Below are 26,741 nucleotides of genomic sequence, written 5' to 3'. Positions count from 1 at the left end.
TAAAATAAAAAAAAGCTCAATGCAAAAAGGGGAAAGTTGGGAATGAGTGAGATTGGTTTTCCAAAGAGAGATTGAACTTGAATGATAAATTTATGAATGACTCTTTTAACTCAAGGATTTTGTGATCTTGAAAAACCAATTTTTCTTCTTAGTCCAACCACATTACAAGCCATAGAAAGTCCTTGTGATGATACTTGTCTGTGAGTATGATTGATTGTGGTAAATGAAAGGCAATTTTGTTCATTATGACATTGGGATAGTAGAGTGAAGAAGTGACATCTATATACACCGGTGTGATTGAGTGAAAAACTTTGTTTGGTGACGAAGAGTTCCATGAATACATGAGTACATCTATGCTTAGTTAATTGATCATTCATGAGGATAACATCTGTTGGAAATTTGTTAACAATATTTTTTATCTCTAGAAACGAAACCAAAAACTTGTTGATGGATCGGCAAGTGTACCGAATCACACAAGTAATATAAAGTGGTAAGACCAAGTATCGTATCCCAGAAGACTCTCAGCACTAAAAAATTGTGTGATAACTTAATTAATTAAGACTTAAAAGAAATGAGATCATTGGTTTAAAATGTAAAGACAGAAAATTAAATATGAATGCAAATTGATCCATAGTAGAGTAACACAAAGATGAACGAATGTTGTTTAATATGAGATGAATATGTTGTTGGGGTTAGATTTCACCAAGTTTCCTCTCATGTATATAAGAATTCCTCTTTATGAATTAATGTTAATGTCACTCATTAAAGTACTTAGAACCCAATCCCTTGGCACAATAAGCCTGCCCTAATTCCTAGTTTGAGCAATTCCTAGCATTCCTAGAAAATTAAGTCTGAAGATCAAGAGCTTAAGACGACCAAGTACTCATACCCTAATCCTTCAGAAATATTACCCTTGGGAAATTTAAAAAGAACTTGAATTGTAAGGAACCTCTCAGCACTCATGCAATTAATAAATCATGCAACTAAATGAGTTAAATAGAGCAAGCATTGAAACAGATGAATTCCCTAACAATTAATCACTACAGGAAAAACAATTAATACCGACGGTTTATTACCGAAGGCCTTTTGGCCTTCGGTAAATGTAATTTACCGAAGGCTTTTCCGAGGGCTTCTGTAAGATGACTTTACCAAAGGATAATGGCCGTCTGTAATGGGCATGAGTGATTATCGAAGGCAAACGACCGTCGGTAAGTGAGTAATGTTTATCAAATTAGAAAGTCAGATATTTCGGAAGCATTTCGCGAAAACTCCTCCTTCCCCCCAATCTTCACATTCTCTGCCCTAACTTCATAGACGAACTCAGTGGCTGGCTTGTGCAGACTGCTTCCCACCCTAAGCACAATCTGGATACGCTTCTTCTCCACTCCTCCATTATAGGTGAAGTGTCCCATTCTCCCATCTCATTTTGTGTTCCTGTTACTGTTTTGGATTACGCGTCAATGGTGTAACCTTTTTCCTTGTAGCGTTTTGCAGTGTTCTGAGCTGAGGAAGGTGGTGGGTGGCTGAGTTGAAGGCTACCATTGTCGAGGGAGTTTATTGGACGACACGGCATGGACGAGGCGGCGTAACCAGGGCAGTGTCGCTGCGTGACAAGGTCTTCCACTACTGCTTCAGAGGCTATCGAAGGGGCTACCGTCGAGGTAAGTTGTTATTTTCATTGATGAACTATGAAAGCTAAGAAGCATTTCTTCTGACTTTGTTAAATGTATGCTCTGAATTATTTTGTGCAATATGATTTGGTATAGAAAAATTGTTCAAAGTTGGCATTTTGATTGGTAATGCATTTTTTAGAATTAGGCATTTTAAAACTAAAGCAAGCTAATATCAGTAGATTATGAAAACTGATAACAGTTCCTCAGTGAGAGTAAAAAGGTACTGGTACACCTAAAAAGCCAATTTGATATAGCATAAGTACCGAAATACTCAAGATATCTCTGTCCCATAACTATAGAAGGTGTTATATTCCTGTCAAGGTTAATGTATAGACCTAAGGAAGGTAAGCGTGTCGTACATGGACACTGATATCTCTGTCCTATACCTAATACCCATAACCTTATAAGTAAGTTGCACTGAATATAGTGCATTCAAACTTGATTTCAGTCACAACCTTTTTTTACTCTTAGTTAATTAAAATGTAGATCAATCAAAACAAGGATTGATGGTAGACATATTCTCCATCCTTGATGGAGGACTTATTCTCTCTTAAAAATAGTATATTCAGGATATCCTCCATTGAGCAAAGATGGATAATTCTAAGCCTGAACCCAGTCGTATGATTTGAGGTTTAAAGCTCACTACCAAAGGTTTTTAAGTCTGTTTTTGAACCTTCTTTTTCTAAATCTAATATTGGATCTTTACAATATATTAGTATTACCAAACGACAATTATCCTTTTCAATTAACAATACAGAACAAAATCAATGACTCAGTTCTACTTTCTTTATACTCAAAGACATTAGGTTTAATCACTGCTGGGTTTAAAAATAAGATATTTTTCTGAAAGTTTACATTTTCTTTACGTTTAAAACAACCTTTCCCAGGAAAAAGACATTTTAAACAATTGAAGAGTTACTATGAAATAGAAAAAGCAGGAAAGAAAAATGTCTATAATTTGACAGAATGTCAACAGTATAATTTACTAAAAAATGTTACCTTGGAGGGGTTTGGGATGAGTTGTTTCAAAGCATAAAATTTTCTACTCAAATCCACTCTCCCTTGTCTCTCAGTAGTGGTACTGGTAAAGTGGTTGGTCTTTTTCCCCCCTCTATTTTTCCCCACATCTTGATTGAACTCCACCACCCCATTTCCAAAATCTTGGTTGGAAATTCCACTGCCTTGTATGACACCCCCTCCTCCAAAGGAAAAATCATTTCCAAGAGCTGGGGGAGGTGCTTGCAGATGCAAGAAAGGGTCATAGGAAACAGATGACACGTTTCTGCTGTCTGCTATTCCCATAGGGCCAGAGAGTTTCGGAACATTGGTGCTTGGGTTTTCAAAGGTCATTGGCAAGTGCAAAAGGCTGAGGAGATCTGGTGTTGGTGTGGAATAAGGAAATTGGTGATGATGGTGACCCCTCTCAAGTACGGAGGAGTGAGTGGGGAAACAATAAAGCTCCTCACATGAACCATGGTTGTTCACCACTTGCACAAACTAGGGGTTCAAGTTATTAACTTGATTGTATGAGTTTTGTTGAGGGTGTGCAATGATTTCCATAGCAACAGCAGAAGCATCTTCTCCACTGGAAGATGTGTAGGCTAAGTTTTCCATCCCAAGGGTGTTTTGGGGCTGCATGCTAGTCAGAGACATAACTGCCTCTGATTTTGAAACCATCTAGGAAAAACAGTCTTCTGCCACCATCCCATTCAGATCAAAGCAACTACTTTCTTCGTACATGTTTGGACCCCCCCACTGATTTTGATGTTTGCCTCTACAAAGAAAAGGTCTAATTAATATAACACAGGAACTAATGCAGCTTATAGAAAACAAAAGGGTCAATAAATTACTGATTTGTAATCTTCCAAATGTTTGACAAAATTTCATACAATTGATAGAAGTTTTTCTATAAGAGTGGTCTGTCATAATTTGAATATAGGTAGTTGCATGTGTTGGTCTTGAATCTTGTTGTACTAGACTTAGGTTCAGCAGTAAGTTGAAAGTAATACTCACATGAACAAGACTCTTAGAATATTTCAGCTGTGTCTGTCAATTTAAACTGGTAATTGTTCCAGTGCTTTGATTTGGTTTGGAAAGTGATGCCTAATCTTTGTTTAGGGGAAGTAATTTCTGTAAAATATGTTCTAGAAATGAAATCATTGTTTAGAGTTGAATGTTGGTGCTGTTCAGTCCAGCAAACATGTTATAATTATTGATTATTTGGTGGCCACAGGTGGAACTGTATTAGCAGCAATTAGAGCTGTAGGTGATTTCCTCTTGCAGCCTTTTACGATTGAAGGTACTCATTTGTCCTAAATTCTCTTTTGGAAGAATAAATGTCTTATTAAGTGAATGTATTTCTGTGGTGAGTAAATAAAGATGCATTTAGCTTTGATTTCTCATGATTGTAGACCATGGTTCACTTTAAATTAAAGTTTCATACATGTAAATGTCTAAAATGGTTAAGTTTGCTTTCAATTGTAGAAGTTGGTGTTGCTAAAGTAGTGGACTGTGCTTGTGTGATTGGTCTCTCTGATCTCAAGGTAATGGCTGAACTGAATCATTGTTTTTGTAAGTTCTGTTTTAGTATGTAGTGTTACAAAATTGCATATTCTTCTTCACATGCTCAAGTAAAGTATCATGCCCAAATTCATTACCTTTTTGTCATAGTTTGAGTGATCCCATAATGGTTAGAAAAAAGTATTGGAAATCCCTTGTAAGAACAAATTATAGTGTATGAGTGTGAGTGAATTAAATACATTACTGAACTTAGGATTGATTTACCTTTAATCTTACTACTTGATGTAGAAGGATGTATTGATGTAGAAGGATAAAATTCCCCTGAATTCTTAATGTTCAGCTATTCCAGAGTTTCAACATAGTTTTGAACTCTTGTTAACTTGAAACAAAATTTTTCACTAACATTAGAACTACAATTGCTGAAACAAATTTTATTTGAGATACAGTGATAAACATAATTCTGTAAAATACATCTCAGTATGTGGCATGACCTGAATTTTCCTCTTTAATTTCACATCCCCTTCAACCATTATACCATCTACTTTAAGCAATTGATTCAGCAATTATAAGTCAATCAGATTAAGCACATCTGTTTGTGCAAATCTTCCACCTTTGTTCATAATTCACTCAAATGTCGATACCTAACCAAATCCAATCAGTGATCATTAGCAAGCACAACACTATTTTTTCCCTGCAAGCCTCTGTACTTCCAAGCTGATTTCTCAGATTGATTCTGCAGCTTTGTCCATGTTAGCATTGTTCGTTCTCTCTAACAACCTGTTCTGTTGACTAATAGGGTATTGACCTAGCAATATATTGGATTTATCCTTCACCCCAAATGTAGGAATAAAGGCCTTTGAATCCCTTTCCAGCTATTATTTTGTTTGCCCAAATTGATTTTAGAACTGAATATTTGGCTATCGAAGTTGCCAATTTCATCAATTTTCCTTGCTGGACAACCCCTTTCAATTGAGAAATTGTGCTCCTTGTCCACTTCCTAAGATGCCACCTTAGTTGGAAAATGTTTGTAAAACTGGACTGCACCCCAAAGTCTTTAGAAGACCACTATTTCACACAATAATTAGTACCAAACTAGATCAAAAAGTGGACCAGAAATGTACAAGGACAACTCCAAATTCTGACTTCAATTGGTCAATTTTAAAATGCCTACAAGCTTAAAACTATTATAAGTGACTTAGATAGATATGCAATGATATTATTCCAGTTCAAAGCTCTCTCTCACACACATTCATGCAGTGAAAAAATATGGATACATGAACCATAATAAGTGATCAGACTAACATCATCTAAGGTTCCTCACACCATACACACACTGTTAGCAAAAACGGCCACCCTCCTTGAAAACCACAACTTAACTTCCTTTCCCTTCTTCTTATAAGCTTTTCATGCACCATTTGCACCTAATCTACACTGGTCCTAATCCTCTGCATAACAGATAAGTGCAGATTTTTATAATTTGTATATAACAGATCAACTTTTCAAGGGTCTTCTTTCTGTAATTTGTATATAATCTGGCTGGATTTTCAATCTGGCTTCATTTTGAATGTTGTAACAAGTTTAATACAACAATTACAACCTGTTTAAACTGCCAAATAGCACAACATCCCTGCTGCACGAAAATAGACACCCAATACAACTTTTTCTTCTTCAAAAGAACTACATTAAGTGCACTAGAATGGTTCGACTTTGCAAACTGCATAAATACATCCATGGTTAAATTGTTGTATATATCCATGCTTTTATAGATATTTGATTGTCTAAATTATGTTGATGTGTATATGGTATGTTCATTTACGTTGTATTTCATTTCTTAGCCTATAACTTCATTAAGTGGAGTAGTCATTTAAGTACCTATGGTACTACACTCATTCTCAAAGCAATGAGAAGGGAAAAAATACACTAAACACTTAGAAACTAGAAATTATTAGGAAGTACTCTAGAGAAGAGAACTTTTGTTGTAATAAGTTGTCTCCTCCAACTTTAATACAAAGCCCCCCTTAGTATGTCTAAGGCATTTCAATACCGAGGACTTCTCTTTGCATGCCCTTATTGAATGCCTATGACCATAGTGCTGAAATTGCCTTCCATGTTCGACTTGAGTAGTAATAGGTTTATTACTTATGTCACATGGAGTGTTGCTGTTTTGGCTAAGTTTTTATTTGTTTGGCTTGTCACAGAACATGGCCCATTTTCTCAACCATCGTGGATGGATGTACGACCGTTGTTATAATGGAAGGAGAGGTTTGAAGGAATCTTTTGTCATCGGAGTTGAAGAGTTCGTGGAGACGGCCCGACGATATCAATATTATGCCCTTGATGGAGGGATTCGATGTCCATGCATCAAGTGCGAATGTACAAGGATTTTGAAAGATGAAGTCGTCAAAGTTCACCTTTACCAAAAAGGGTTCATGCCTAATTACACGGTTTGGACATTTCATGGTGAAGAAATTCCTTCAACCTCCACTGCAGATGAAAACCGGCTTGCATCAGGTTCGAATACTGTTGTACATACATCTGAGATAGATCAATTTGCCTATATGCAAGAGATGGTCGACAATGCTCTTCGTCACCATGCTGAAGAAGCAGACGATAGTCATGATGAAGAGCCTCCAAATGAAACGACGCAGAGGTTTTACAATTTACTGACAGAGGCAAATCTACCTGTATTTGAAGGTTCATCTGAGTCAAAATTGTCAGTGTGCATTAGACTCATGGCTGGGAAATCTAATTGGAACGTTCCCATTCAAGCAGTGGACTTCTATACAAAATTGATGTTAGATTTGACACCACCAAACAATTTCATGCCGAAGAACTATTACCAAGCCAAAAAATGTGTTTCAAAGTTGGGATTGGATGTGAAGAAGATTGATTGTTGTGTTAATGGATGTATGTTATTCTATGACAATGACAGTGGCAAAAATGATGCATTGTTGGTTGAATGCAAGTTTTGTGGCTCACCTCGATATCAGACAATGCATGCTGGACGGAGGCAAAAAAAACCAATTCCATTAAAGTCCATGTTCTACTTGCCTATAATTCCAAGATTACAAAGATTATTTACTTCAATGCAAACATCAGTACACATGACATGGCATGATGGTAACAAAACTCCGGGATTTTTGCGTCATCCTTCTGATGGTGAAGCTTGGAAGCACTTCAATCGTAAACATCCATCCTTTGCTAGTGAACCACGTAACGTCAGACTTGGTCTATGCTCTGATGGGTTTACCCCGTACATTCAGGCGTTTGCATCACCGTATTCATGCTGGCCCGTGATAGTTACCCCATACAATCTACCACCTGAGATGTGTATGACAAAGCCTTACATGTTTTTATCGTGTATAATACCAGGTCCATCTAATCCCAAATCATTGATTGATGTTTACTTGGAGCCTTTGATTGATCATTTGAAGAAGTTATGGAATGGTGTTTGGACGTATGACGTTTCAAGGAGGCAAAATTTCCTTATGAGGGCAGCCTTGATGTGGACTATTAATGACTTCCCAGCGTACGACATGTTATCTGGTTGGAGCACACATGGTCGATTAGCTTGTCCACATTGCATGGAACATACAAAGTCATTCCAATTGAGTCATGGCCGGAAAAGTAGTTGGTTTGACTGCCATCGACGGTTCTTGCCCATTGATCACCCCTTTAGAAGAAACAAAAAGGCATTTCGCAAAGGACAAGTTGAAACGGATATGCCCCCGCCAAAGTTGACTAGATCACACTTGTGGAGAAGAGTGAAAGACTATCTAAAAGTCACTGAATCTGGTCAGAATAGGCTAGAAGGGTTTGGGGAATGGCATAATTGGACAAAAAGAAGCATATTCTGGGAACTTCCCTATTGGAAGGACAACTTGCTAAGACACAACATCGATGTCATGCACACAGAAAAAAATTTCTTTGACAATGTCTTCAACACAGTTATGAATGTTAAAGGTAAGACAAAAGATAATGAGAAAGCAAGAAAAGATTTACCTTTGTATTGTGGACGAAAAGACTTAGAGTTGAAGGCACAAGCTAACGGCCGATTATTTAAACCAAAAGCAAATTACACCATGTCAAAAGACGAGACAAGAATAGTGTGTGGATGGATCAAGGAGCTTAGAATGCCAGATGGATATGCTTCTAACTTGTCCAGATGTGCCAATGTTCAGAACGATACTATTCAAGGGTTGAAGAGTCATGATTGTCATGTATTCATGGAGACTTTCATCCCTCTTGCGTTCAGTTGTTTGCCAATGCACGTGTTAAATCCACTGATAGAAATCAGTAACTTCTTTAAAGATTTGTGCTGCACGACACTAAAGGAGAATTCCCTTAAAAAGATGGATGAAAATATCCCGATTATTCTCTGCAAATTGGAAAGAATATTCCCTCCTACATTCTTTGATTCAATGGAGCACATTCCAATTCATCTTGCATATGAAGCTTGGCTTGGGGGACCCGTGCAGTACAGGTGGATGTATCCCTTTGAAAGGTTTATGGGAGAATCCAAACGTTCAGTTAAAAATAAAGCTAGAGTGGAAGGCTCAATATGTGCAGCTTACTTGCACAGAGAGACAACTTATTTTTGTTCACATTATTTCAAGAACTTCATGTTGTCCCTGATGAGAGGGTCGCACCTCCCACAAAAGTTATGCATAAAAGAATGCAGTATAGTGCTAGGAAGTGACTCCTAGGTCGTCTCACAAGGACCAATATTGCGGTTCAGTCTCAGTTCACACACGGAAAAGGGGGGGTTTGTGATTTTTTTGGTTGCGGTAAAATTTAAAAGCGTTGAAATAAAATTCAAAACAGTAAAACGAAATTAAAACAGTAAAAAAAAAACGAAAATACAGTTACATGAAACAGTGAAAATAAATTTGGAACAGTAAAAACGAAAATACAGAAAAACATAAAATACAGAAAACAGTAAAAACAGTAGAATATTAAAAACAGAATTAAAATTACTGCAGTAAAATAAAAACAGTAAAACAGAAATTACATTTCAGAAACAGTAAATTAAATTAATGCATTAAATTAAAATTGTAGATGAACAAAAGAAAAAGGAAAACTAAATTGAAAATTCAACATTACAAGATGTGCATCAACCGTAAGTGGATTCTTGTACACATGGCAGCAGCTGCACACTCCTCATACATAAATGAATTTCTATCTTCTAGATAAGATATGTGCTTCCTCTCTTTGCTACTGGAAACCAACGTTCCATTCCAAAGTGCTGTCCACTTATGCCTTCATTCCAACCATTTACTTTTTTTTTCTCCATTTTCAATCATCATTCTATTCTCACCAAAACTATCTTCTCCTCTTCGTAAGAAATCCTTCTCCTCCTCTCTACTTGTGCTTACTTCCAACAAAGAAAACCAGCAAAAACAAATCCACACCTCCAAGGTTGAACATGGTTCTCTTCTCCACTACACCGAGAGCTCTTTCTCAAATAAACAACTTTTCTTTTTGAGTTTATTTTCTACTGCTAGGTGACGACAAAGTGCTACTCTACTTCTAAACCAAAATAAATGAACTCTCTCTAAGGTTCCACACAAGACCGTGTACCCTTTTTCCACAAATGACAGAATGCTAGAAGAGATTATAAAATAGTGCATAAATCCAAATGAAAAGATGCAATACTGATTCAACAAGAGGAATAAACAACATCCAATTCATTCATCATCAGAAATATTGTACAGTTCTCTTGAAGTAAAAATACTCAAAGTAAAAGGAACAAACAAGTGGTAGCTGCTGCCTCTTGGCCGTGTGCTTCCTTCCCAAACGTAACATCAGTTTGCTTCCTTCTTCCAGCTCTCTGAATGTGGTATTTTTCTACTTAGGATCATCTCTAAATTTTCTTCTGTCAAGCCTCTCGGCCGTGTACCATTTCTTCTTTCATTCTCCAGCCATGTTGTCTGCACTCTTACATTTTTCTCTCATAGAAGAAGAAGATGAAAAAAATGGAACACTCAGAACTGTTGAGAGCCAAAAATCCGAGAGGAGAGACTCCCCAGGTGGCGGCTGCCCTACAAAAACCTGCACCTCCTCTGCTGGACCGTGGGCGTGAAGGTGCAGCCCTCTCTCGCTGGACCCTTGCTTTTGACACCCCTTCATTCATCCAGTGTCCTTGGCTGCCTCTCGGCCGTGTGTGAAGGCCTGCTGTTGTCCGTGCACCAGTGTGGCAGCAATTTGGAGGAGTTTCCTTCCAAACGGTGGCAGCCTTTTCTCGTGTGTCTGGGCAGCACCAAAAATAACTCTCCTTTTTGTGATGTTGGACTCCTCCATGGGCCCCTCTTGCTGGACGTGAAATACCATAGGCTGCCTCCCACTAAATGCCAAAGTCCTTTTCTTTAATGTCCATGTCTTAGGTGGCAGCTAGACTCTCCATCATGTGTGCCAACTCCTCTTTCAAATTTTAAAAATCCAAAAGCTTTCCATGTGGGCCGTGATGTGCATGTGGTTGCTCTTTTTTTTTTCTTTGCTATTCAATAAAGCCAAGTTGTTGTATGCCTTGTTTAAGAGTGTTGGGAGGTTTTAGCACTGTCCAAATATCAATTCCAGCCACCACAATTACTAAACAGCAAGCAAACAATGCAAACAGATTAGAAATCACTCAAACAGTAATCACTGGACTGACATATGAGAGTAAAATAAATACTGGGAACAAGACAGAACGAATTTGAACAAAGTAAAAACTATACGTTAAAATAGACATCCATACGAAACTATGAAAAAAAATTGCATGGAAAACGGATAAGAATTGAACTCAAACGAAGACACACAAGTTGACACAAACAGCAGTAATCACTGGACTGACATATGAGAGTAAAATAAATACTGGGAACAGCACAGAATGAACTTGAACAAAGTAAAAACTATATGTTAAAATAGACATCCAGACGAAACTATGAAAAAAAATTGCATGGAAAACGGATAAGAATTGAACTCAAACGAAGACACACAAGTTGACACAACATTCACGCGGCAGCCAGCGAAAAATAAAAATGGCTAAGATGCATTGGCTCAATTTCCATTTCTCATTTAGCTTTCTAATGTCCCAAAAAGTTATCCAAAATTTTCCCATAATTAATAATGCAAAACAATAAGCTCAGATAATTCAAATTAGTTAAAATAAGAATTTCCGATCAAATTAAGCACAATTAGGAAAAACAGGAAAATACCGGACGTTTAAGCATAATTCCCCGACTAATTCTAGCACATTAAACTAAGTGAAGTGAGGAAAATATTGGTTCATCAGTCCCCCACTCATGTCAGAAATGAAATGCAATGGCAAGTTCAACCACGTGAAGGTGCATTATCAGTTTCCAACAATCAGGTCGTCACGCAGGGAAAGAATTCACTCATTGGTTAACTGATGCTGAATTCAACTCTGCTCATGTCCATGTCTTGATCAATTGTAGTGAAGTCAAGCCGTACCTTGAGTATGTCATCATCAATCTCTAATCTATCAAACGGTTTAATTGTTATACACTAATGAATTTCATTTGTACCAGCTCATTTGTTATGACTGAGCAAGTCGCACAAGGAAATACTTCTGCTAGAATACACTCTGAGTTTCCCCATTGGTTTAGAAATCAGGTACGTAGTTTTGTCCTACGTTTAGAGCAAGGTTAATTTGACTATTGCTTTTATAATTTTGTTAGTACCTTTGTAGGTTTTTAATCAGGCATTAACTCCCACGGTTCAAGAGTTAAGACATCTCTCAAATTGGCCAATGAGATGTGTCAAAGAATGGCACACTTACTTCATCAATGGTTACAAATTCCACACACATGAATGGTTTAAAGGAAAGAAAACATCAAATTGTGGTGTGTATGTCAAGGGCCTAACAGAGGGTTCTTATGATGATTTCTACGGCATCATTCATAAAATATATGAGTTAGAGTACAACACCACTACTTCTCCAAACAGAGTGGTACTTTTTTATTGTGAATGGTTTGATCCTTCTAGAGCTGGTACTAGAGTCGATCCACGCTTTAATATTGTGGAACTGAACCAGTGATTAAGATATGGGCCTTTTGATCCTTCAATTCTACCATCTAATGTCAGACAGGTTTATTATGTGCCATATCCACCATTTCGCAATATTGACAAGCGTGGTTGGGCCGTAGCAATACAAACGAAGCCTAGAGGTCGCATAGACTCAAATGAAGTTGAGGAAGATGTAGCCTACCAACTTGACCAAATGTCACAACCACAAGAAATTATCGAAGTTGAACGTATAACCGCATTGGTCGACCCTGATGGTGATGGAGATGAATTAGAAGCAACAATACAAGGTGATGAAGAACAACAGGAAGAAGAAGAAGAAGAAGAAGAAGAAGAAGAAGAAGATGAAGAAGAACAAGAACAAGAAGATGATGATGATGATGACGATGAAGAAGAAGAACAAGAAGATGATGATGATGAAGACGATGCTGAAGATGAAGATGAGGATGATGATCATGATGATCATGATGACGATGATTGAATGTTGAACATCTATTGTAGCAAATTGGACTATCATTTCATTACCGTTATCTAAAATACCATCTTAAAGTTGTATGCAATTACTTATACATTGACTTTAAAAACAATTGATCCTTCTTTATTCATTTATATTTTTTCGCTTTATTTGTAACCATTTGAATACAGTAATGACAGGACAAGGTTCAGAGCGTCCTGATAAAGGAAAAGGGGTAGCAAGGCCTACAAAGAGGCAACGACAGGCACCAAAGTATGTACTTAGGGTGCCTGCTAGACTACCTACCACTGCTGCCAGTAGTACATCATCTGTGGGGCCTCCTCCTTCCCCTATTATACTGCCTCCTACACCTGCAGCAAACCCTTCTCCTCCTCCTGCAGCACACCCTTCTACTACCCCTGCAGTAGACCCTTCTCCTCCTCCTGCAGCACACCCTTCTACTACCCCTGTGCCAGACCCTCTTCCTCCTCCTGTTATTGCCACCCCCACTCCTCCCCCTATTGTTATTACCCCCACTCCTCTCCCTGACCCTACTTCTATACCTTCCTCATCTTCTGTACCTCCTTCTGAGACTGTCACACCACTTGCTGATCCAGATTCAAGTGGTGATGGTCTTGACCCGCCCCTCCATGATCGACCATGGATTGAGCCCTATGGTAAAGGGTAAGTTTAATTTTGTTGATGATATCATTTGATGTTTAAACCCTATTATAATTCAAATGACTTTTATCCTATAGGTTTATTCCATCTAGGGTTGCTTCCCAAGCCATCACACGTTCAATTAAGCAACAATTTCTAAGTCCATGGCCTACTTGGGGAGCAATTCCTGATGACGACAGAAAGGCATTCTGGGAGTGCTTTCAGGTGAACAATCTATTTAACTAATTGTCCCTCTTATTTGAGTATGTTCTGTAATCAATGTTTGTTCTCTTTAATGTTACAGATGAAGGTGCAGTGGAAACCTGAACATGAAAGTCAGATACACAGAAATTTCCACATGAAAGCATCTCATCGACTGTCAGAGATGTTTAGGGATGCCCGCAATGCAGCACAGCGCCCTTACTGGGTGGGTGAACAAATTTGGAACTCTTTACTGGCTCATTGGAATACGGTAGAGTTTCGCAATAAATGTGCCAAAGCCCAGAGGAACAGAGCGTCTGAAAGGGGTGGCACCCTGCATACTGGTGGGTCGATCACCATTCATGAGCATGCCATTCGTATGGTATAATCTCATTACATAACTTTTTCTTTCATACATAAGTTATGTATATTCTATTTCATATGTACGCTTGTAATTCTTAATTATGTTACAGGCACAGGCTCTAGGACGGGCGGTCCATGTTGATGAGGTCTTTGCACAGACTCATGTTCGGAAGGGAACTAATCAATTTGTTGATGAAAGATCTCGGAAGACTCATGTAAGCAAATAACACTATTACTATTACTAATTTTTCATTTATGTTATACTATCGTTCCCTGACATTGCTTTTAATGTTTCAACAGGAAGACTTTTCTACGAGACTTTCACAGGTCAGATCTGAACATGAGTCAGCTCCTACACCGGATGATGCCAGTAATGCAGATGATGACATCCGTAGGACACAGTGCTGGATCGACATCGTTGGTGGGAAGAAAAAAGGACGAGTGTATGGTGCGGGACAGCTTGCTGCAAACTATACAGCATCCAGAGGAGGTACTCTGAAGCACCAGCCTTCTTCTTCCACCAATACTCCTGACGAGGTCGTTCTTCGCCTCACGCAGGAACTCCGGCAACGTGACCAGGAGATCACTGATCTCAGAGCAGAGTTTACAAACTTTAAGGCCCTGGTCATGAGAGTCTTGCCTGAAACCTCACAGGACGTACAAAATATCCCTCCGACCCAACCACGACCCTCCTCATCACCTGCTGCCACTCAGCAACCCACATCAGTCCAACCCTCATCAGTCCAACCCTCATCAGTCCAACCCACACCAGTCCAGCCATCAGTAGAGGAGCAGGATGATGAAGATCATTCTGATGATAGTTATGTACATTATTAGTTTCATTTTCTTATTACTTATTACACAAACATTTGGATATTAGAACATTTTTTACTTCATCTGATTTCAATGTTAGTTAGATCTACTTCCAAACTTTGGATGTTAGAACATCCTTTTGTTACATTATTTTATATTTGCATTATAATTACATTATCTATACATTAATGGATGTTCGTTGGATTAATTGATGTTCAATGGATATTGATAATTGATTGCATATTTGAGATGCAGATTATGCATGTTTGTATGTGCTTGAAAATTGATATGCAGGTCTGTTTGTAATTGAAATTTGATATACAGGTCTGGGTTGCACAAGAAATACCATTTCTCTGAAACCTTCTCTGCAATTTACCGAAGGCTTTTGCCCTTCGGTAAATGCCCACAGTAGGTCATTACCGAAGGCTTCTGCCCTTCGGTAAATACCCTCGTATGGTTATTACCGAAGGCTTTTACCCTTCGGAAATTACCGAGGGCTTTTGCCCTTCGGTAATTATCGAAGGCTTTAGCCCTTCGGAAATTACCAAAGGCTTTTGCCCTTCGGTAATTACCGAAGGCTTCTGGCCTTTGGTAATTACCGAAGGGCAAAAGCCCTCGGTAATTTTTAGCGACAAGAGATTAACCGAAGGATTTCTGGCCGTCGATAAGCCTTCGGTAAACACCCTTTATCGACGGCTTATGGCAGTTTCCGAGGGCTTCTGGCCTTCCGTAATGCCCAACTTTTTTGTAGTGAATGAATAAAGCATATATGATTAAGAATCAATTCAAATACATGAGAGTTCACAAGGTTACATCATTCCCCAACAACAAATAGAGTTTAGTTTCCCATAGACATGGAGAAACTAGAAGTACAATGGAAAAGCATGAGATAGTAAAACCCTAAGAGTAGAAGAGGAAGCTTCCGCCTCCAGATCCACCTTTAGAGAGTAGAAGAGTATGTTGTTGTGTTGCTCCAACCAGAGATACAAAACCTAGAGTGCCTGGGTCCTTTAAATAGAGTTGGAACAGAGAAAAAATTGGGCTGGATCTGTAACGCGCGATGCTTAGGCGCCCCATTTAGGGCACCCAGGCGGTGGACTGGTGGACAAATTTATGAACACCAAAATATGATGTCACAAACTTGTTTTTCAATCGGCAAGTGTGACCGAATCGTTCAAGTAATAAACTTGGTAAGACCAAGTATCGTTCTTCCCAAAGGACTCACGGCCTAGTTTAGTTGTGTGGTTTCTTGATTAGCTAAGACTTAAAGACGAAATATTTGGATTTTATATGCAAAAGACGAAAATTAAATATGTATGCATGAAGTTTTGATCAATGGCAAAAAAAACAAAAGATAAACACTTTCAATGAAATATATGTATGAATATGTTGTTGGGGTCAATTTCATCTTATCCACTCTCATATATTTTAGGAATTCAACATTCAAATCATCATTGTTAATGTCACTCTCTAAAGTACCTTTCAAGAAGGCTTCTCCCTAATCACGAGTTCATACAATTCCTAGCATTCCTAATGATCAGTTCATAAGTGCAGAAGCTTAACGACAACCAATATAATATTGGGAGAAATTCCCCGGATCTAGACTTCCCCGTACGCGCCCGTATCGACAAAACCAATAATCATGCATCGAATGAGTTAAACAATGCAAACATTAAGACAAGAGGAAAACCCCTAACTAATGATGAAAGAAAGCATAAGTCTTAATTAAAAGATGTAAAAACAGATTCCGTATATGAGAGCTTCAAAAGATTACATTGATTCCCCAACAAACATATAGAGTTTAGTTCACCATATTCATGGTGAACCTAGATGAATTACAATGAAAGAATGAAAGATAAAACCCTAAAAAGGTGAAGAGGAAGCCTCAGCATCCAAGATCCTCCTTCAAAGGGGTGGAAGAGAGAGTGTTTTCTTCGTTCCAACCAAAGATATAAACCCTAGGAAACCCTAAAGCTTATATATTATTCGTAAATTACAGAAAGTTAGGTCCAAGCCCATTAAAGTGCCGCTCAGCGGTAAGTGCGTGTCACGTTTCTTCCCCTCAGCGGCCATTTTGCCCCTCAACGGTCCTCCCGTGAGCTCCTGAGTTCCGCTCAGCGGTAAACTGCCGCTGAGCGATGACTTCGGCTTCTCCTTTTGCACTTTTTGATGTCTTTTCTGATTCCATATCTCTCCTTCTTCACTTCTTTCACCAAATTCACCTTAAAACCTGCACAAAAATACTGAAATCAAGCATAAACCTGTCCAGCTCTCTTATTTCTGAAAATATGAAGAAAAGCATGATTTCAAGCTAGTTTCTAAGTATAAAGGTTGGTTTTAGTATCAATTTTAAGCATGAAAATAACAGTTTTTCAACTGTTATCATGGACGTCGATTTCTGTAGGGCTTCAGCCTTCAATTTCGCCCAAGCTTCGAGGTTCGACGACTAGGCGGCCTAGGGCACCCGACCGGCAGACGTCGATTTTTCCACGCTCAAGCCTCCTGCAGGTCGCCCAAGCTTCGTGCAGTTCCTTCTTCTGGTGCTTTTCTAGGTCTTTCTGAGCTCTATATCCTTAGCACTTCATCTCTGCTTCCTGTATTAACTAATTTTTTATGAAAACAAAGGGAATTAGTAATAAAATCATCAAATTAAACCTCAACTCTCTTATTCACACAACTTAAAGAAAAAACATGAGTTCAAGCAAGTTTCTAAGTCAAAAAGGGTGCATTTAGCATCAAAAATACATCACAGATAACGGTATTTTAAACCGTTATCAATATTATGTGATTATGTGAATATCATGATGAGTGATTATTAATCAAAGCATGTGCACATCTTGACTGAATTCTATTTGATAAGTTGATTTGAGTAATTACTTGTCTTGGAAGAAAGAGTTTTTGAATGTGTTGAACCATTGCATTGATTGGTGGAAGATTGAGTTATATCTTGTTTGCTTGAGGACAAGCAAAGTTCTAAGTTTGAGGTTGTGATAACGGTTGAAAAACCGTTATTTTTATACTTAATTTTGGTATTAAAAACACCCTTTATGACTTAGAAACTAGCCTGAAATTATGCTTTTTGCTTAAGTTGTGAAAATAAGAGATTTGGATGGGTTTTATACTTGTTTTTCCTTGTTTTGACAGGAATTAATATGAATTGGATGAAGAAGTTGAAGTAGCAAGGAGCTGGAGTCATGAAAGGCTAGAAAGTGGCACATAGAAGAACCACTATTTCACGCCTAGGCGCCACCACTAAGCGCCAGTCTGGAAGTGCAACCATTGTTTTACGCCTAGGCACCACCGTTGAGCGCGAGTTTGATTTTGACAACATTGTTTCAAGCTTGGGCGCTGATAACGGTTGAAAAACCGTTATTTTTATGCTTAAAATTGATACGAAAAGCAACCTTAAAGACTTGAAAACTAGCTTGAACTCATATTTTTGCTTTAGTTTTGTGAATAAAAGAGTTAAAAGTGAATTTAATGGTTTTGTGCAAGAGTCCCTTGATTTTGTAGGCCAATTGAATGATTTGAAAGAAGAATTGAAGTACAGAATGATTGGAATGCGGAAAAGTCAACCAGAAACCAGAAAAGTCAACCAGTCAACCAGAAAAGTCAACCAATCAACCAAAAAAGTCAACCAGTCAACCAGAAGGCTGAGAAGTCAACCAGAATACAAAAAAAGTTCTACTGAGCGCCACTTTTCAGGTGCCAAAATCATCGTTGAGGGGCAAAAATAGCAGTTGGGGGCAAAATGGATCATGCGCTATTACCGCTCAGCAGTAAAATACCGCTGAGCACCATTCTAAATGGGCTTGGACCGGTTTTCTGTTACTTTTATGGGCTTGGGCCCAATTTTTTGTATTTTTAGAATAGTATATCAGCTTTAGAACGTCCTAGGGTTTGTATCTTTGGCTGGGAGGAAGCAGAAACACACTTTTCACCCCTTGGGGGTAGATTGGGAGATGGTGACGGCTCTCCTCTTCTCTTTCTAGGGTTTTTCTATCTTTCATTCTTTAATTATTGTTCATCTAGTTTCACCATGAACATGGTGAACTAAACTTTGTATTGTTGATGGGGAATCAATGTAATCTTGTGAAACTCTCATATATGGAATTTGTGTTTAAACAACTTATTTGAGATACATGCTTTCTTTCATCATTAGTTAGGGTTTTTCCTCTTTGCTCAAAGCATGCATTGTTTAACTCATTCGATGTCATGATTATTGATTTTGTCGATATGGGAACGTACGGGGAAATCTAGATCCGGGGAAATTCTCCCAATAGCATATTGCCTAGACATAGGAATATGAGGGTTGGTTGCCTTTAAGCTTCTGTGCTTCAGAATTATTTATTAGGGATGCTAGGAATTGTATGAACTCGTAATTAAGGATAGGCCTTCTTGCAAGGTGATTTAGAGAGTGACATTAGCATTGATGAAAAGAATGATGAATTCCTAAAAGTATATGAGAGTGGATAAGATGAAATTGATAACCTCAACAACATACTCATCCATCTCATTCGTTCAAGTGTTGTTGTGCATCTTTTCCATTGACCAAAACTCATGCATACATGTTTACTTATTGTCTTTTGCATTTGAAACCTATAACCAATTGTTCACAAACTCATGCATACATGTTTCTTTTCTCTTACTTTCTTTTTTTCTTTTCTTTTTTTACTCACTTTCTCAATCTTCACACATATTTTCTCTTCTTCTTTCTCTTCTCTCTCTTTTCTCTCTTCTTTTTCCAACTCAACTTTTTGAATATTTACATTCACTAGCACTTTACACTCTTCCCCGGGGTTAACCTCAGTATTAGCCCCACAATTCTTGTCAGGCCTTTCTTCCAACTGCTTAGTAATCTGACCCATTTGAATCTCCAAGTTCTTAATAGCAGCTTCAGTGCTCTTTTGAGAAGATTCAGTTTTGTGTATGAATTGCTGAAGAGTTTCTTCCATCCTTATTGATCTTTCATTAAGTATAGAAATTTGTTGCCATAAGGTTGGTTGTTGTTGTTGCTTGTTAAATTGCCCTTCTTGTCCAACTTGCCCACTTTGTCCGTGACCAATGCTTGGGTGTGCTTTCCACCCTTGATTGAAATTCACCTGACGATATGAAAATTGATTGGCCATGAAGTTAACATCCTCTAAAGCATCTGTTGGAGAAGCGCATTGAACATTGATATGGTCACCCCCACATAATTCACACAACTGTGGTTGAACCTGTGCAACAGTCTTTAACTCTTTTGGCAGTTGTGCAAGCGTTTTTGTGAGAGTATCCAATTGTTGAGTTAGTATCTTGGTCTGTGCTAGCAAGGCATCATTGGTTTGTAACTGTAGAACTCTTTTTTGTTGAATAGGAGCTCCTCTTTCACTGTTTAGTTCATTATCACTTGTAGCCATATTTTCAATGATTTCTGTAGCTTCCTCTGGAGTTTTCCATTTTATATTTCCTCCTACTGAGGCGTCAAGCATTGATGAGTCAATATTTTGTTCACTTCACTTAGTTTATTATACTAGAATTAATCGGGGAATTGTGCTTAAATGTCTGGTATTTTCCCATTTTTCCTAATTGTGCTTAATTTGATCAGAAATTCTTATTTTAATTAATTTGAATGATTTGAGCTAATTATTTGCATTATTAATTGTAGGGAAAATTTCGGAAATACAATTTGGGACATTTAGAGGCTAAATAGTAATCTGAGGAGGTGTGGATTTAAATTATGGGAGTGCACATGGAGATGGGCTTGGTTGGAGAAGCTAAGAAGTGGTGCTGGAAGAAAAAGAGGCTCACGGCCTGCACCCAACAGAAGCACGAGCGTCCAACACTTCAGCGCACGTCCAGCAGCTTCAGCACACGCCCACGACGAGCGTCCAGCAGCTTCAGCACACGCCTACGACGAGCGTCAAGCAGATGGCACGCACGTCCTGATCTGGCTTCTCGCGGATAGCACGAGCGTCCAACACTTCAGCGCACGTCCAGCACATCCGCACACATCCAGCACGAACGTCCAGCAGAGTGGAAGACAGCGCACGTCCAACACACTCCACAGCGCACGTCCGCACACATCCAGGCCGCACGTCCAATAGTTGCGGTCCAGCACACGCCCATTCTTTCACGCTCCCAGCTGATTCGCATCCAGCGCCTTCTTCCATTCAGCAACAGCGAAGCCACATGGGAAGCAGCGGTGCATCCAGTAGAGTCCAGGAGGCATCACGCATGAAGGAGCTTCACGGTCCAGCAGAGGAAGTGGTTTTCATTTTTCCAGAACTTGGTTTATGCACCTTTGGAGCTTTATTCCAGCAAGCACGTGCAGCAAGGAGAGCCACACGTGAAGGGGTGTCAAAAGCAAGCAGGTCCAGCATGCTTTGAAGACGTGGTGCTTGGCTTTGGAGGGAGATGCACACGGAGATTAGGAGTGTCACGGCCTGCACCAGCAGCTTCAACAAGGTCTCCACGGGAATTGAAGCACACGGCCCACACTTAGGAGGTGGCATCCAGCAAGCAAGGGTGTGATGGGCAGCTTTCTTAGGTGGCAAAAGAAGTAAGCACACGTCCAGCACACTCCACACGCATCCAACAATGTAGGGGTGCACTGTCCAGTGAGGCCCACCACGGCCCAAGGCCTGGGAAGCAGTTTTGGGGGTGCATCCAGCACTGATCCAGAAACGTGAGAGTCCATGGCAGCTTTCTTAGGTGGTGCGTGAAGAAAGAAGAAGCACACAGCAGCAGATGTTGCGTTGAAAAGAGGGAGGTGCACGAAGAAGCCAAATGAAAGTTGGTCCAGAGGAATGGGCGAGAAAAGGGCACAAGTCATCTTTCATTTTTGGAAGTTAAGACCCAGCCGCCACCTTGAGAGGCATTATTATCTTTCACTGAGAAAAAAAAAGTACTGGAAAGATGGAGGGTGATGTAGCTTGAAGTTCTTGGTGCCTTCTCCTTCGGTTTTGTACACTTTTCCATTTAAGCTTTTATTCATCTGCTGTTATCATCTTTGGATTCTATAAACTGCACTCTGTATTCTGTTTGTGCAAGTTGTTATTGTAATTTGAAGCTTTGTAATTTCATTTTTGAAGTGTTTCATTTCTTTTCATTTGTGTTGAATAGTCACGGCTGTGTTAGTGTTATTCTCCTTTCTTCATTTAGTTTTCTTTGATGCATTTGGGTGAATGTTTTTATTGTTCAAAGCTTGAAAGTTTCACGGCTGTCCAAAACAGAGAAAGAAGAATCACAGTACAGAAAATGGAGTTTACGGTTGATGCACTCATCTTCTTTGCTGTAATGTTTAATTTTCAATTTAGCTTTCTTGTTCTTTGTTGTAATAATTTCATGCACAATTTAATTTCTAAGCAAAGTTTGGTTTCAAATTCTGTTTCTAAATTTCCAGATTTTACTGTCTCTTTTTACTGCTGCAATTTAATTTCTGTTGTAATTTAATTTCAGTTGTTGTTTTCTGCAATTTAATTTCTGCTCTTCTTTATTTTTGCATGTTGATCATTTACTATAATTTTATTTTCTGTATTTTACTGCAGTGATTTTGATTCTGTTTTTACTGTTTTCTAAATTTACTATTTTCTGTATTTACTATTTTCTGTATTTTATGTTTTTCTGTATTTTCGTTTTTTTTACTGTTCCAGATTTATTTTCACTGTTTCATGTTACTGTATTTTCGTTTTTTTACTGTTTTAATTTCATTTACTGTACCAATTTCATTTTACTGTTTTAAATTTCGTTTTACTGTTTTGAATTTTATTTCAACGCTTTTAATTTTTACCGCAACCAAAAAAAAAAAAATCACAAACCCCCCACTACGTGTTTGATCTAAGACTGAACCCAAATTGGTCCTTGAGAGACGACCTAGGAGTCACTTCCTAGTAACTGTACTGCATTCTTATATGCACAACTTTTGTGGGAGGTGCGACCCTCTCATCAAAATGGCGCCGTTGCCGGGGACCAACGGTTCAGTCTTAGGTCTTTTTGTTGTGTTTGTGTGTGTTGTGTTTTGTCTTGTGTTGTGATGTGATGTGATGTGATGTTCTGTTTTGAGTGTGCGTGTTGCATGTATAAATGTGTTGTGTTTTATTTGTTTCGTGATTCTTAGTATTCTTCTTTTTCCATGTCTACCTATTTTGATTTCGTGAACACTGCTTGTTTTGCTAGTGCCTCTGATTATGATTCTCCTTCTGCATGTTACTCTGATTGTAATTCATATGCTGCTGATTTCTATGTTGAGAACAATACGACTCATCCTCTAATTTCTGAGAGTGCTCTTTGTGAGCCGGTTTCACTTAAGGAGGATGATCTTCATTGCGATCTCACCCCTGGACTGATACATTTGCTGCCTAAGTTTCATGGTTTTGCAGGAGAATGCCCACACAGACATTTGGAGGAGCTCCACATCATGTGCTCTTCAATGAAGCCTCCAGATGTCCCTCTTGATTACATTTTCTTGAGCGCATTTCCGCATTCATTACAAGGAGCAGCTAAGGATTGGAAAGACTCTCTTCCTCTGAGATCCGTTACCGATTGGGGATATCTTGAGCATCAGTTTCTGAGCAAATTTTCCCTTGTGCAATATGCTTACAGCAACGGTCTTGGATGGAATGACCCTACTTTGGGATGGTATAATGCTCCACAGCATCAATATCAAGAACCACCATTCCAGAGTACTTTCATGCCTCCACCAGTCCAGCAATATCAGAGTCAGCAATATGATGCTCCTGCCCAAATAGCTCCTCAGCCTTCTACTTCTGAGCCTACATTGCAGGAGTTGTTGGAGCAGATGACCATGCAGAACCTTCAGTTTCAGCAAGAGAACATGCAGTTCCAGCAAGAAATAGGAGCTGCCATTCAGAGTATGACTGATCAGATAGGGCAGATGGCCACTCAACTCACTGAGGAACAGTCTCAAGATTCAGAGTTACCATTTCAGACTGTTCAAATTCCAGATGATGATGATAGTGGCATCAACATAGAAGATGGGGAGAAGAGTCATGAGCTTACTACTGCGCCACATACTTTCCCACCTTCAGATGGTCCCACTCTTGCACCTGAGGAGACCGAGAAAGATTTTGAGGACCAGGCATATATGAGCAACATTTTTGAGCCAGGTAGACCACCTTCATTTCCCCACAGTCTACCAATCTTCAAGGAAGTGGAGGTAAACATACCTAATTTTGACTATGCTGTTGATGAATATGTTGTTGATAGGTATGTTGATGATTGTATTGTTGATGAGTCTGTTTTTAATTCTTCCTCTCTGCATGATGAGAATCAATTTTTGATATCAAATTCGTATGTTTATTCTCCATGCACTGAACATGAATCTGAATCTGTGGTTGATATTGTTTCTGAATTTGAAATTGATTCATGTTCTGAGAGTTTATCTGTTGTTCAGCCTGTTACACTGGGATTGGGTGGTATACCCCTGCATGTCATTTCTTTGGAACCACATTGCACTAACCCTATTGCAGGAGGTACAAATGAATTTGATCAACAAACACCCACAGTGGACAACAAAGGTGCTGACACTGACAAAAGCTTCAAGATCAATAGGCACCTGCTGAACCCACTCATCAACAATCACTTCTTCTTAGATCCAGCTGTGGAAGACATTTCCCTGCTCGATCAAATATGGAGGATGAAGCAGTTCTTCCTCAAAACTTCTTTGCTGGATCCATTGGTGGAAGACATCTCCCTACAAGTCCAAAATTGGCAACTGCCACCATGATCAGGGGAGTTTTCTTTCTCTCTTCTCCCCCTTTCCCTACTTTTATTGCACTTGTCCATGATCTGTTGACTGTTATGATTTCTGATCTTATGCTTATGACACATTGAGGACACTGTGTAGTTTAAGTGTGGTCTATTGGGGGAGATTTTTATTTTTCTTCGTTAGTTTTTGTTTTCTTGTTTAAATTTTTATTTTTTTTTCTTTTCTAGGTAGTTTTTGTTTTGTCTTGTATACAGTTTTACATGTTTCTCTTGATTTCTGGACTTTGTTTGGGTTGTAGACTTATCATTTCCTTCACTTGATTGATACTTATTTGTTTGAAATCCTTGCTTTTCTCTGCTTGGAAGATGATTATGATTTTTGAGAGTTGAATTGATTGTGACAGAATTACCCTGTGTGAGATTTGAGCCACTTTATGTTCTTTCTTGTGTGTGATATGTCTCCTGATTGCTTGCACATATGCCTTGGCTTGACTCTTGTTGATAATTCTTGATTGATATGCATGTTTGGAAGTGATAAAGGCACTTTTGTTTTTGAGCCTCTCTAGCCAAATAAGCTTACCTTGTTCTGATTCTTTGAAAACCCTTTTGAGCCTATACTTTCCTCATTTCTTTGTTTTGAAGCTCATACACTAGCTCTAAGTGAAAAACCATGATTACCTTAACCTTAGGAAATTTTGGAGCTTTGGAAGTGTTTTGGGAACAAGTGTGGTCTCCTTAGGGATTTTTATGAGTTGGCTAGTTGGTTCTTCTTCTTGTTTTGTGTTCAGAAATATGATTTATATCTCATCTCTTATAGTTGTGTGCTAAAGAGAGAAAAGAAAAGAGACAGGATGAAAAAAAAAATAGAGAAAAATGAGAAAAATAAAATAAAAAAAAATAAAAAAAAAATTTAAAAAAAATATTTTGTGAATAATGGAGTCAAGAAGAGGATTGAATTAGAGGTCTGGGTGTGATTTGACTGTGTTTACACTTGTTCCCCATTGCTCCTCTATTTCTTTTGGTTTGTAGCTTCTCATCCATATTTATCCTACCTTGTCCTTGGCCCCATTTCACCCATAAAAGACCTTTTGATTTGAACATGCATATGTTTTGAGTGTTGATATTAGAGGTTTGCCAAGTCTGTTGTTGTTTGCTTTCTTGAGTGCATTGAGTTGAAATTCTTTACCTTATACACTTGAGAGATACAGTGATAGTGCATCTGTGAGGTTCTGTTGCTTTTGATTCACCTCTTGAGCTGATTGATCATTTTGCCATGTCCTGAATTGATTGGATGATTTCATGAGTATCTGCTTTCTCTGATTCATTCTGTGTTGGAAATGTCTACTTCTTTTCTCTATCCAGATTTCTTGAGGACTGTGTAAATTCTGTTTGTTTCCTTGCGAGTCTTTGTTTTCTGTGTGCTAAGTTTGTGTCATACCCTAGATGTCCTTGGAACTGTTCCCTGATCAGCGTCTTGATTTTGCCCAGGAGTGCAAAAGACTAAGTGTGGTCTATTTTGATGAGTCAATATTTTGTTCACTTCACTTAGTTTATTATACTAGAATTAATCGGGGAATTGTGCTTAAATGTCTGGTATTTTCCCATTTTTCCTAATTGTGCTTAATTTGATCAGAAATTCTTATTTTAATTAATTTGAATGATTTGAGCTAATTATTTGCATTATTAATTGTAGGGAAAATTCGGAAATACAATTTGGGACATTTAGAGGCTAAATAGTAATCTGAGGAGGTGTGGATTTAAATTATGGGAGTGCACATGGAGATGGGCTTGGTTGGAGAAGCTAAGAAGTGGTGCTGGAAGAAAAAGAGGCTCACGGCCTGCACCCAACAGAAGCACGAGCGTCCAACACTTCAGCGCACGTCCAGCAGCTTCAGCACACGCCCACGACGAGCGTCCAACAGCTTCAGCACACGCCCACGACGAGCGTCCAGCAGATGGCACGCACGTCCTGATTTGGCTTCTCGCGGATAGCACGAGCGTCCAACACTTTAGCGCACGTCCAGCACGTCCGCACACATCCAGCACGAACGTCCAGCAGAGTGGAAGACAGCGCACGTCCAACACACTCCACAGCGCACGTCCGCACACATCCAGGCCGCACGTCCAATAGTTGCGGTCCAGCACACGCCCATTCTTTCACGCTCCCAGCTGATTCGCATCCAGCGCCTTCTTCCATTCAGCAACAGCGAAGCCACATGGGAAGCAGCGGTGCATCCAGTAGAGTCCAGGAGGCATCACGCATGAAGGAGCTTCACGGTCCAGCAGAGGAAGTGGTTTTCATTTTTCCAGAACTTGGTTTATGC

At 38.9% G+C, this 26,741-nt stretch overlaps 2 pseudogenes; one reads left to right on the top strand and one right to left on the bottom strand.

Annotated features, from left to right (window-relative positions):
- Positions 1-1,450: 1,450 nt before the first annotated feature.
- Positions 1,451-3,413, bottom strand: LOC148192195 (transcription factor bHLH91-like; annotated as a pseudogene).
- Positions 3,414-11,943: 8,530 nt separating this feature from the next.
- Positions 11,944-12,699, top strand: LOC148192194 (uncharacterized; annotated as a pseudogene).
- The last annotated feature ends 14,042 nt before the right edge of the window (positions 12,700-26,741 follow it).

This window comes from Vigna umbellata, chromosome 10, assembly GCF_029865625.1.
Source record: "Vigna umbellata cultivar VRB3 chromosome 10, Vumbellata_1.0, whole genome shotgun sequence".
Classification (NCBI taxonomy): Eukaryota; Viridiplantae; Streptophyta; class Magnoliopsida; order Fabales; family Fabaceae; genus Vigna; species Vigna umbellata.
Note: the sequence above shows the minus strand (reverse complement) of the source record. Positions and strands in the feature narration are given on the sequence as shown.